The following is an 11,328-nucleotide window of genomic DNA, read 5'->3' as shown; positions in this document are numbered from 1 at the left end:
TTGGCACATGAAGACCCTCCTCGCCAAAGCTATGGACGTCCAAGGTGAGCACATAGAGCAGCTACGTAAGCTTAAGCAATTTGCAGAAACTATGTCGCATGACCACATGGCGGTGGTGGAAAGCAACGAATTCAAATTAAGCGTGATTCACCAACAAGTCGATACCATGGATAAGAAACTCACTGTGCTGATCAAGCTTCTAAAACAAACCATTGGGCAAGACAACAAGCCCTCCGACATGCAGAAGGGTGAACCGTCAGGAGACCAGCAGGGCAACTCGCCCAAGCCAGGGCAGATCTACATGTCAAGATCTAATCCGGTCATGGAAATGTTCAAGCGCCTCTGACTTTGCAGTCCACCAGGCCCCTCGTCCTCAACGGCCTTCTTTTGCCTCGAGGCTTGCCACCCCTGCTTTCCTCCTCTCAGCGGGTTATTATGTCTTCTGTCCAGGTTTCCTCTGTCTTTGTCTGTTGTCCACTCTTGTTAATCGCCGCCCTGCGTGGTGTGCCTGTTCTCAGTTTACTGTTATTATGTCTTTTCTAGTCATCAGTCAATCTGTTCTCTTCGGGTATCATGGGGTAAGGTTTGCAGCTTAACGGCCAGTAATCTGCTTCAGCAGAAGTTTTGTACTATATTTTGTTTTTTGTTAATATCAAAGCTTACTTACAAAAAAAAAAAAAAATTTTAAGATACCCATGGAAAGGGTAAAATGCTAGGGTTATAAGAGAAGATTTTATATAGAAAGAAAATTCAAGATGAACAAATATTTCCAAACACTAGAAAGAGTTATCTGTCATTATACTATGTATTTGTCTAGTAAATGGAAATGATAATATGCTCACTTAGTTTCAAAGGCTATCACTATAGTTAAATGTAATCAGTGTGAAAGAGAAAAAGGCTATCACTATAGTTAAATGTAATTAGTATGAAAGAGAAAATTGTTATCACTATAGTTAAATGTATTAGTATGAAAGAGAAAAATGCAGTCACTTGCAGGACAAGAGACTTTATACTAAAAGCAACAATTCTAAGAGTGGACAAGAAATCAAGATGTTTATGAGTGATTAAAATAGTAATTTTCATTTAATAATTTCTTAAACAAGATATTTATTTGGCTATGAGATTCATATATATTTGAATCATACTCCATTGAGATAATAGAAATGAAATGTACTCACCTCATTGCAAATAGTTTGATTAGTACGAATGGGAAAAAATATATAGAATTGATAACTATAGAAGTAGAAGCAATTTCAAGATACCTAAGTTAAATAAAGTTTGATCAATAAGTAAGATGACTAGGATGCCAAATTGGGTAGGAATTAGGTGGTAATTTGTTGGAGAGGAGATTAGGAGGAAGGTTGAAAAGAGGCATGTTGATGTTGGAGGCATGTTTAGTGCTGGGGTGGGAAATCATGGGCATAGAGGATTAACTCTTCTGAATCTACCTTTGTTGGGAAGAAGAATGCAAATTCTAATAAAATTGAATGCAGAAAGCATGTGATGTCATGTTCTAGGCTTGTGGTACTTAGGGATAATGATAAATCACTATCTTTTAGATAACTTAATTCATTCGAACAATAGTGGTAGAGTTTAATAGACCAACTGAAACCAAACTTTAAGAAGATTCTAATTATCGCTAGACTTTGAAAGTTTGATGGTGTGCATCTACATTTCACTACAAGAATACAATGTAGACAACTCAATCCCACATCCACAAATATGAATTTAATAATAATCATCTTCTATCAATATATATTCTACATAGATCAAGGAGCACTTTGATTTCACAACAACAATGGATGAAACGACTCCATTAACTTTGATTTACCAGCGAATTAGCTATTAGTTTGTCTTAACCATAAATGATAATTAATAAATTTAAGTGGAAGTTTAAATAAGATCTAAAACTTATTTTCTAATAAAATATTTTAAAAAATAATTATTTTCATTACATAAAAAGATATATAATTTATTGTCAAGTTTAAACATTATAGCTTCTCTAATTCAAAGACAAATTAATAGTAGTCAAATCCCTATCGTTGACAGAGACTAATAAGTTCCACTACATATTTAGAGTGTGTGAATAATGTTCACTAGGTCATTGATGTAGCCTCATTCATGAAGGGAAACTAAGGATTAATAGTAGTCAAATCCCTGTTGACAGAGACTAATAAGTTCCACTACATATTTAGAGTGTGTGAATAATATTCACCAGGTAATTGATGTAGCCTCATTCATGAAGGGAAACTAAGTGGTTCAATTTTGGGATATCGTTAAATAATGGTCATGGGTAGTTGATGTAATTTCATTATTGAAGGACAAATAAGTGGTTGGGTTTTGTGATATTTATAAATATACAATCCATGTAATATGATTTCAATAATCAATATTTTATTGGAACTCTACCCACTAAGTGGTTAAGTATTGGGATATGTTAATATTAGGTAAATTTGCTTTGGTGAAACAGTTAGGGTTGTTAGGTCAATAGAGGTGGTTTTGGGCATATCTATTGGTGACTTGTATGGTATTAAAAGATAAACTTAAAATAAAATAAATTAAATGATAAAAGTTATCAACAATACACCAGATTTAAGTGGAAAGGAAAAACTATGGGAAAAAGATTAATTAGCATTAATTCATTATCAAATTTAAACGAGTTGTCTTTAGTGAGACTTTTTGGAAGCTTTTCCGATGGGTTTTTCGGTCTAGTTTTTCTAAAATATAGTAGGAGTTTATTGAAATCACAAGTTTGATGGACAACCCCTACAATTTGAAGTGCCCTAAGGTTTTTTTAGGGTGCTAAATACATATATACAGTAAAAAAACGAGTTTAAATAACAAAAATCAAGATTTCACCTCAAATATATACAGTAAAAAAACTAGTTTAAATAACAAAAATCAAGATTTCACCTCAAATTTTTTCTGTCAAATTTCGGCACCGAAAAGTCCAAAAAATTGCACTAAAGACAACTCCAAATTTAAATACGTTAAATATATTAACTTCATATCAAATTTACATGAACCATATTTCACCCATTTACTTTTTAATTTACATTTTCCCCTCAGTATTTATGTTATCCATGAGATAATACCATGGATAACTTCCCGTAGATCGTGGATAGTAAATTAACTCCCATGGAGTGCACCACAGAGTTCACGTGACTTCATTAATTAAGGCACAATAAGTGGTTAGGTTTTGGGATATTTATAAAGGTAGAAATCATTGAATTGAGGGTTCTGTGATCCATATTAACTTTATGAGAGATTTTTCGGCGTAAATCACAAGATATTTCATTTGTCAACGCGTTTCGAACCAACTAGTGTGGTTTATCGTCACGACAAGTTGAATGAGCAGATCAGGCTTTGCATGTTAAATAGATAGAGTAGAAACTCCAACGGCTATAAAACGACTATATTGACAATGGCTCGATTTGACTGGATTAGTTAGGACCGGATTAGGGTTATAACCATTATTTAATTAAAAAGTAACCTTGGTTCGTGAGATTCTTATTAGAACAAAGGTAAATGGTCCATTTATAATTATAAATATATATTAGAAAATAAATTATAACCAAAACTAATATACATTAATAGTCAGTCAGTTAAAAAATTATTAAATATATAAATATACCTAAATATCTAGATTCAAACATAGTTAAGGCGCGTTAAGTGGTTAGGTTTTGGGATATTTATAAAGGTAGAAATCGTGTCATCCGATATTGGTATTATACTGAAGCTGTGCTCATTTAGAGAAAACAAGTATATCAAGAGTAAGAGCGTATACTGAAGCTGTGCTTATTTAGAGAAAACAAGTATATCAAGAGTAAGAGCATATACTGAAGTTGTGCTCATTTAGAGAAAACAAGTATATCAAGAGTAAGAGCGTCTTTGAATTTCTACAGATTAACCAAGAGGAGAGTTATTTTTTCTAAGGGGAAAATTATTCTGCAATCTGTGATCAAATATTATTTGAAGTATACAGGTATGGAATCATCAAATTTGTATACATTTTTTTAAAACAATAATCGGGTACATTTAACAAATTTGTACAAATACAGTGGGGTTTGGGTTATAGTCTTAATGCTTCCTTCCTGTAATGGGTTATGCTTCCTGTAATGGGTTATGGTCCTATCTACTTCCATGCATTTGTTGCTAAAGTCTCAAGCCTCTATTTGTATTGGGAATAGCTAGATAGAATGTTGTATTGGGGATAGCTAGATACAATGTTTGTTAATACGACCAATTAAGGATTGGTAGATATAATGTTGGTTAATGTTTCTATTTGAGCTCATAACAACCTCATTTTTTTATTTTATTTTTCAGTGAAGCTCTTTTTTTTTAGTTTTTTTTGTAAATAAGCCAAACTCATCCTTGTATGTATTGGGGATAGATAGATAAATAAATAGATAGAACGTTTGTTAATGTATCAGTTTCCATTTGAGCTCATTATAGTTTACCCACTCAACTCTACCACACTAACTCTACCACACTAAGGGCTGACAGCCCTTTGATGGATCCAAAACTGCTCTTCTGACACATAAGCCAATGAGCTACGCCTTAAGGCTTCCCCACTTTTTTACTTAGAAAAATGATTTCCATTAGCTCATATGCCTTATTGGTTGTGGTTCCTTGTGCCTTTTTTGTTTTCCATTCTTATAATATGAATTCCTGGGCTTTTTTATTTACCATTCTTATAATATTAATTTCCTAGCCTATTATTTGTTGATGCCCTATCGGAATTCCTGTTATGCCTCTAATTCCCTCTAACAATCGGTGAGCCAGTAGATTTAGCAATTCGTCCTCTCTAATGCTGGAGCTGAACCCGCAGCAACACACCTACACACAGGGTTGGAATTTGGTTTTCTCTTTACTCGTCATACAATTTTTTTTTGACGTTTTGGGTCCTTATGCTTCCCGTCAAGAAACGTTATATTAAAAATTTTGCCCTTCAAGAATGATGTTCTCGTAATAAATTAACCCTTCACTAATAAAGTTTTGATTAAAAAATTACCATTCAATAAATAATTATGTTGAAAGTTTTCATATATTTATGGTAGGGAAAAAAAACCAAAATTTGAAAAAACTCAATAGGGAGGTTTCAATAAAAAGTGTTAACATTTGAAATTTGCTCATTTAAAGTAAAGACAAGGGTAATCAAATTAAGGAAGGTGCTATATATTGAAATCCTCATATCTATATTAATATTTATTTGAAGTATTAATATTTATTTGAAGAAGAAGTAAAGACAAAGGCATATCAAATTAAGAAAGTTGTTATATGTTGAAATCCTCATATCTCATCTCTTTCCTCATATCAAATTAAGGAAGTTGTTATATGTTGAATCTCATATCAAATTAAGGAAGTTGTTATATGTTGAATATGATATGAGGATTTCAACATATATCTCATCGTTTGCCGAGTGCGCACTGAACGATGACAGGATTGGAATTTGAACGCTGATCCGAGTTTTTCCGACTACTGAAATCATTCACTTAAATCTCAAGTTATTGCAATGTATTATGCCATAACTCCGAGTTCGGTGAGCTGCTATGAAAGTCGAGATACATAGACTAGTTGAGACGTGCAAAATTTATGCTCGTCAACCTGTGGAGCATACTCGGCGCATCGAATATATTTTTTTTGCAGAAACTTTAGATTTCAAGTGATTCGATTTGTCCATTCCGTTTGGCCGATTTGTTCTTATTAACTGTATAAATTACCTTCTTCCGTCGGTCTAGACTCCATTCCCTTATCCAGTAATTACGCTAATTGTGAAGAAATTTGTGTAGCGTCTTGCATGTAGAAGCAGAGTGTGTTACTCAGCCAAGAATGACTTGCCCGCATACTGTTGTGGATACCCATTACAGTCTTGTGGGCAAGTTGTTCTTGGCAAAGCATCCCTCGCTTCTTTTCACGCCAGACTCCGCACGAGCCCTGCGTCGCATCAACGGGTCAGATCTTGATCACGGTGTTCATCATGGTTGTGGAAACGAATTTTTTTCTGAACAAGCTCTCTATATTGCCCATTGTGTTCGCTCTGGGAATTACTCCACTCTCTTGTTCAGGAAATCCAATGTTTGCGTCTATTTACTAATCGAAAAAGTAGTTTTTGTTGCTGTTCAAAAGTTCTGTTTTCCTCCCAATAGGTCTTTGAATCTAGGCTCTAGGCCAACATCAATTACAATGTTAGATTAAAAAACAAATATTAATAGGTGGAATGGTATCAGGTTTGGATATAGTTTGGTTTATATGTACTTGAAAGCTCATCTAACATTTTCCATCACAGTATATGGATGTACAGGGCTACATTACATATTCCATTAGTAAGCCTGTATCGTGCGATGTTGCATATTCCATCTAATTGAATAGGTATTTTTCAAACTATCCATATCAACACTCATTTGTTCTAATAAATTTTCAGATGCCTTTCCATATTTACATACCTATCTTACTGATAAGAGTGTTGTTAAGAGTTGTGAGCAGTTACACATACAAATCTCTTGTGAAATAAAAAACTAAATTATTTATTAAATCAAAAATTAAAACGTAGCAGCAATCAGACCTACAGTGTTTGAAGAATAAAAAATCAATCACTAACCTGAAGCACCAATTTGTAATTTCCTCCCAGTTTCCTTGGAGCTAATCTTGAGCTGGGCGACGGGCGTAAGTTTGAATGGGCCTTGGAGCCAATCTTGAGCTGGAGCCTGGGGGACAGGCGTAAGTTTGAATGGGCAATGCCTTGAGAGAGAGTGTGAATCATGAACTCGATTGTACAAAGAAAACAAGAATGGGCAATGCGCAATGCATTGGGTTTGCTACGGTTGGAACTTGGAAATTGCATGCAAGATCCCCGAAATCGTCCAGGGAAGGATTCCAACATTTGGGCAAGATTCACAATTCAATGAGCTACTTGCCTCATACAGCAGCAAGTACATAGGAAAAGGCAATTTTCCTCTGATCTTTTCAGATTGGTTGTTACGATGCCATTGGTTGTCACTGTGATTTATAATGCCTAGCTATCTATTTCAACATAACTTATTTACATATGTCGATAACCTTTCTGACTTAAATATTAAGTCGTAAAAATTTAAATTATTATAAACGTTATTTTATTTTATTTTTAAAAGTTTCTGACGCTTTGCATGTGCAATTATCCGCCGACATCATTCGAATAGCCAATAATAGCGAAAAATTCTAACCTTGGGCCGGGCGTAAGAACGTTTTGGGAAAATTTCCAAACGTCAAAAATACGTTTTTAATTCTTCAGGGCACGTCACTCAAAACGGGCATGGACAAATTCCAGCCGTCAAATACGTTCAAAAAGCCTTATGACAGGCAAAATGCCCGTCAAATTCCATCCCTGCCTACACAACACACCGCACCCCCTCAAAAGGACAGACTATGTACCCTGCCTGAGCAGAGCACTTACACACCACAAGCCTATGTACCCTGAGCAGAGCACTTACACACCACAAACCCACCTTCTACCGTCACAGGTGCCACAGAGGCAGAAACTTTCGCGCCCCCCCTACCGCCCTGTTTCTGACAGGGGAGTTCTCTTCTTGACTTACATTAGTCAATTTTGAATGAATGAAAGAAATAAAATTCTGGTTGTGCTGCGGTATAGTTGGATCATAAACCCACTACGGAGGGTTATCTATTACATTTTAATTAGGGTTTTTTAATTTCTAATTTTCAACCAGGAAAATAAAATTATAGTCCTTGATTTGTTTTTCGTTCCCTTACATTGGAAGAACAGGGGATGGAGCTATTTTGGTTGAACATGGAGCAATCCCATGTGTCAAATAGGTGTCAAATTGTGTCTATACATGGAATAGAATGCGTTGAATGTGCATCGAACATCTGTTCTTGCGGCCAGTGTCGGTGCAGAGAAGTGTTTTTTCATTGTGAATTGCAGCAAAGGGAGAGGGAATACAATGAAAGGAAGTTCGTGGAGCTTCTAAGATATTTCATTGGAGTTGGAGTTCCCAATCTGTCTCCACAGGATGAAGATCTTTCCAAACTGGAAGATGTTGCTCACATGGGTTTTTCAAACGGTGGAGTAATTTACTGGATTTATTATTATGTGAATGGGCTAACGATCGAACTGAGTCCAGAGTACATAGCCTTCCATGAACCTCAAACGAGACAAGGTTCCAACGGCACTGACAGTGAAGAAGGACATGAACCCATTTTAGGTATTGTTAACTCCAGTTCTGATAATGCTGCGCAACAACTGACAATCACTTCACGTTTTCTTCATGTCAGAGTAACACATAGGCCTCAATCTCAAAATGTGTTACTAAGCATCCTGGGCAATAATCTGGATTGGCAACGTATTCTCCACGATGTGGAGGACAAAACGTTGGAGTTGAGATAGCAATTTTACACAAGTAACAGCCTTATATGTAAAATATCTTAACTTACAGCCCAAAGATTATCAATACCAAATATTTCACTGACAAACTTAATATGATCTTTGTTTAAGATGACATACCTTGATTAACAGCGGAAGAAGTAATGGCTGCCATCTTCTGTCTTCTTCTCAGAATTCGGTTTCTCTCCTTAAGATCTAATGCTTTAATGCTTTAATGCTTTTAACGCTTTAATGTTTTAATCGGGTCACATTAAGATTTAGAAACTGCAGATTTCTAACATTATATTCATATATGATCCTCCGGGAGATCAAAAAGTGATATATGATCCTCCGGGAGATCAAGATGATCATAGTGTAGTGTCTAGCAATGATGCACCAATGGAGAGTTCCATTGACGAATCTGAATTGGAAGAAGATGGTGATAGTCAAGAGGGAATGTTGTATTCGTTCTCTGAAGAAGAATATGAGTGGATTAATGAATTTGAAGATGGGCATTAACACACTGTTCCTGCATCTCAGTCCGCAATAGAGAACTTGGTTACACAGATAATCTGCGTTGATCAAGTTACCACTGAAAATGCAATTTGCATCATCCGTACAGACGTGATGCCCGTTGGTGAAGCAGCGAAACAACTACCATGTAACCATCTGTATCATAGCCATTGCATCATTGAATGGCTTAATCGCAGAAATACCTGCCCGTTGTGCCGTTATGAGCTGCCCACAGATGAGCCAGACAACCAGGAGTGAAATCTGCTGGAATTTATGATACAGGAGTGAAATCTGCAGGAATTTATGATACAGGAGCATTGGGATACTTACTTTTATTTATTTAAAGAAGTTCTGGAACTTCTGATTAGAATAAGCCCTCAGTCATCTGGTCTTTATTATCATCAAGGTATTCCAAATTCATGATTTCAAGAGTCTCCTTTTATAATATCATCACGGTATTCCAGGTTCATGATTTCAAGAGTATTCCAGATTATGTTTTTTGGATAGTTGTTCTTTTTTAAATGTTGACTTATATTATCTTATATACGGAATAGAGTAATATAAAATAAATTGATACGTATTATTTTTTCAATTATGTGTTTTCTAATTTTATATATTTTTATATTGAATTTATTATTGGTAATGGCTTTAAAAAGATGCAAAGATTTGTCGTTTGGATTGTTAAATTAAAAAAAAAAAATTGTAATTTGATTTCACAATCATACAAATTTAATAGTTAGTGTTTTTAGATTTTAAATTATAATATTATATATATATATATATATATATAATTTTATTTTATTTTTAGAAGTTTTCATTTTCAATAATATGGTATTGGTTATTGTGCCATTGCAGTTCTATTATATAATAGACAATTTTGCATCATGCAAGTTATGTTTTAGATTAGATGTAAAATGTTTTACAACTTTTCTCAATATAGGCTCAACCTTGTTCTAATAGGTAAATTTAGAGAAAAAGAAGTCCATGGGTATGGGCTTCATTACAAGGTCATAAACTTTTATAATTTCTTAGTTCAGCTTTGAATGCATAATACATGAAGTTATTTTCTTGTTATGCATGCATGAACTGTAATTTCCATAGAATACACATAATTTATATTGTAACAACTTGAATCAAGTTAACACTGATTTGCGTGGTTGGTTATGTGGTAACAACAATTAAGTAGATGCTTTGAATGGATTGGTACTCAATTTGAATAATGTACAATTTTGGAATCCACTCCAATGTGCCCACGAAATTGATTTAGTTTATGGTATTGTTGCCTTGAATCTTTACTTGTGATTGAATATAAATAGTAATTCAGATATGGTAACTCCCATTGTAATTATGAGTATCATTTTTACCATGTTTCAAGACTTCACATTAGGTTAAAAATTGCAACAACAAAAAGGGATGGCTAAATAATTTCGTAATTGTAACTCCTATTATAATTATGAGTACCATTTTTACTATATTTCAAGACTCCAAATTAAGTTAAAAATTATAACAACAAAAAAGAATGAGTAAATAATTTCCTTAGTTACTTTGACTATTATTCACGCATATAAAACAAACTGATAAATTCTCTCAATTAAATTCACTCACAACCCTTTTTAAATCATTTCAATTAAAAAAGAGTTCTAGACTACCACTTTTAAATAGAAAAATGTTTTATTATATTTTCGTAAGACTATTCCCATATCAAACGAACCCTCAAATAGTTGTACTTGTTTTAAACTATCAAACGAGCCCTCCGGTAGTTGTACTTGTTTTAAACTATTTCATACTACCATCCCTAATTATTCAAATGATAAAAATATTTTTGATTCCACAAAAGTACTGCTTTTCCCACTCATGAGTCAGCCTCAATTGAATGTGATCTCTTTTACACTGTTTGCGGGCATATCGTAGAACCAAATCGTGAAAAAAAATAGTGGTAATAGATTGAATCTATAAAAAGTAACTCACTTTTAGAAATGCAGAATTGAAAAAGTTAAAACTCTGTAATATAACACCTCACTAACTAGAAGAAATGTAGTATTCAATATGTAAGAGAAATTGATATAAGCACTCTATAGATCATATTAGAGACAAGATATCATGGCTTCTTCTTTCCAACATGTAATAGGACAACTACATGGTTATTACATTCAATGCTCTAGATTCTAGATGAAACTAGCAAAATAATATTTCATCGAGAATCCCTAATAGGATATAAAGTGGGCCAGAGCAGCATTAACAAATCAATTAACTAAAATTATTAGCAGGTAGACATAGAAGATTCTTCAAATATTGCCTTAAAAGATCTAGTAGTACTACAATTCCTAAATTCATCTACTGGTCTTTCTCCACCCCAAAATCTTCTTGAGATTCTTAGATCCTCAACTCTACTACAATTCCTAAATTCATCAACTGGACTTTCTCCACCCCAAAATCTTCTTGAGATTCTTAGATCC

This window comes from Pinus tabuliformis, chromosome 5_1, assembly GCF_031772625.1.
Source record: "Pinus tabuliformis cultivar Carrire ecotype Pingquan chromosome 5_1, CPIR1, whole genome shotgun sequence".
Taxonomy (NCBI): domain Eukaryota; kingdom Viridiplantae; phylum Streptophyta; class Pinopsida; order Pinales; family Pinaceae; genus Pinus; species Pinus tabuliformis.
The sequence above is the reverse complement of the archived record's forward strand: the minus strand, read 5'-3'. Positions refer to the sequence as shown.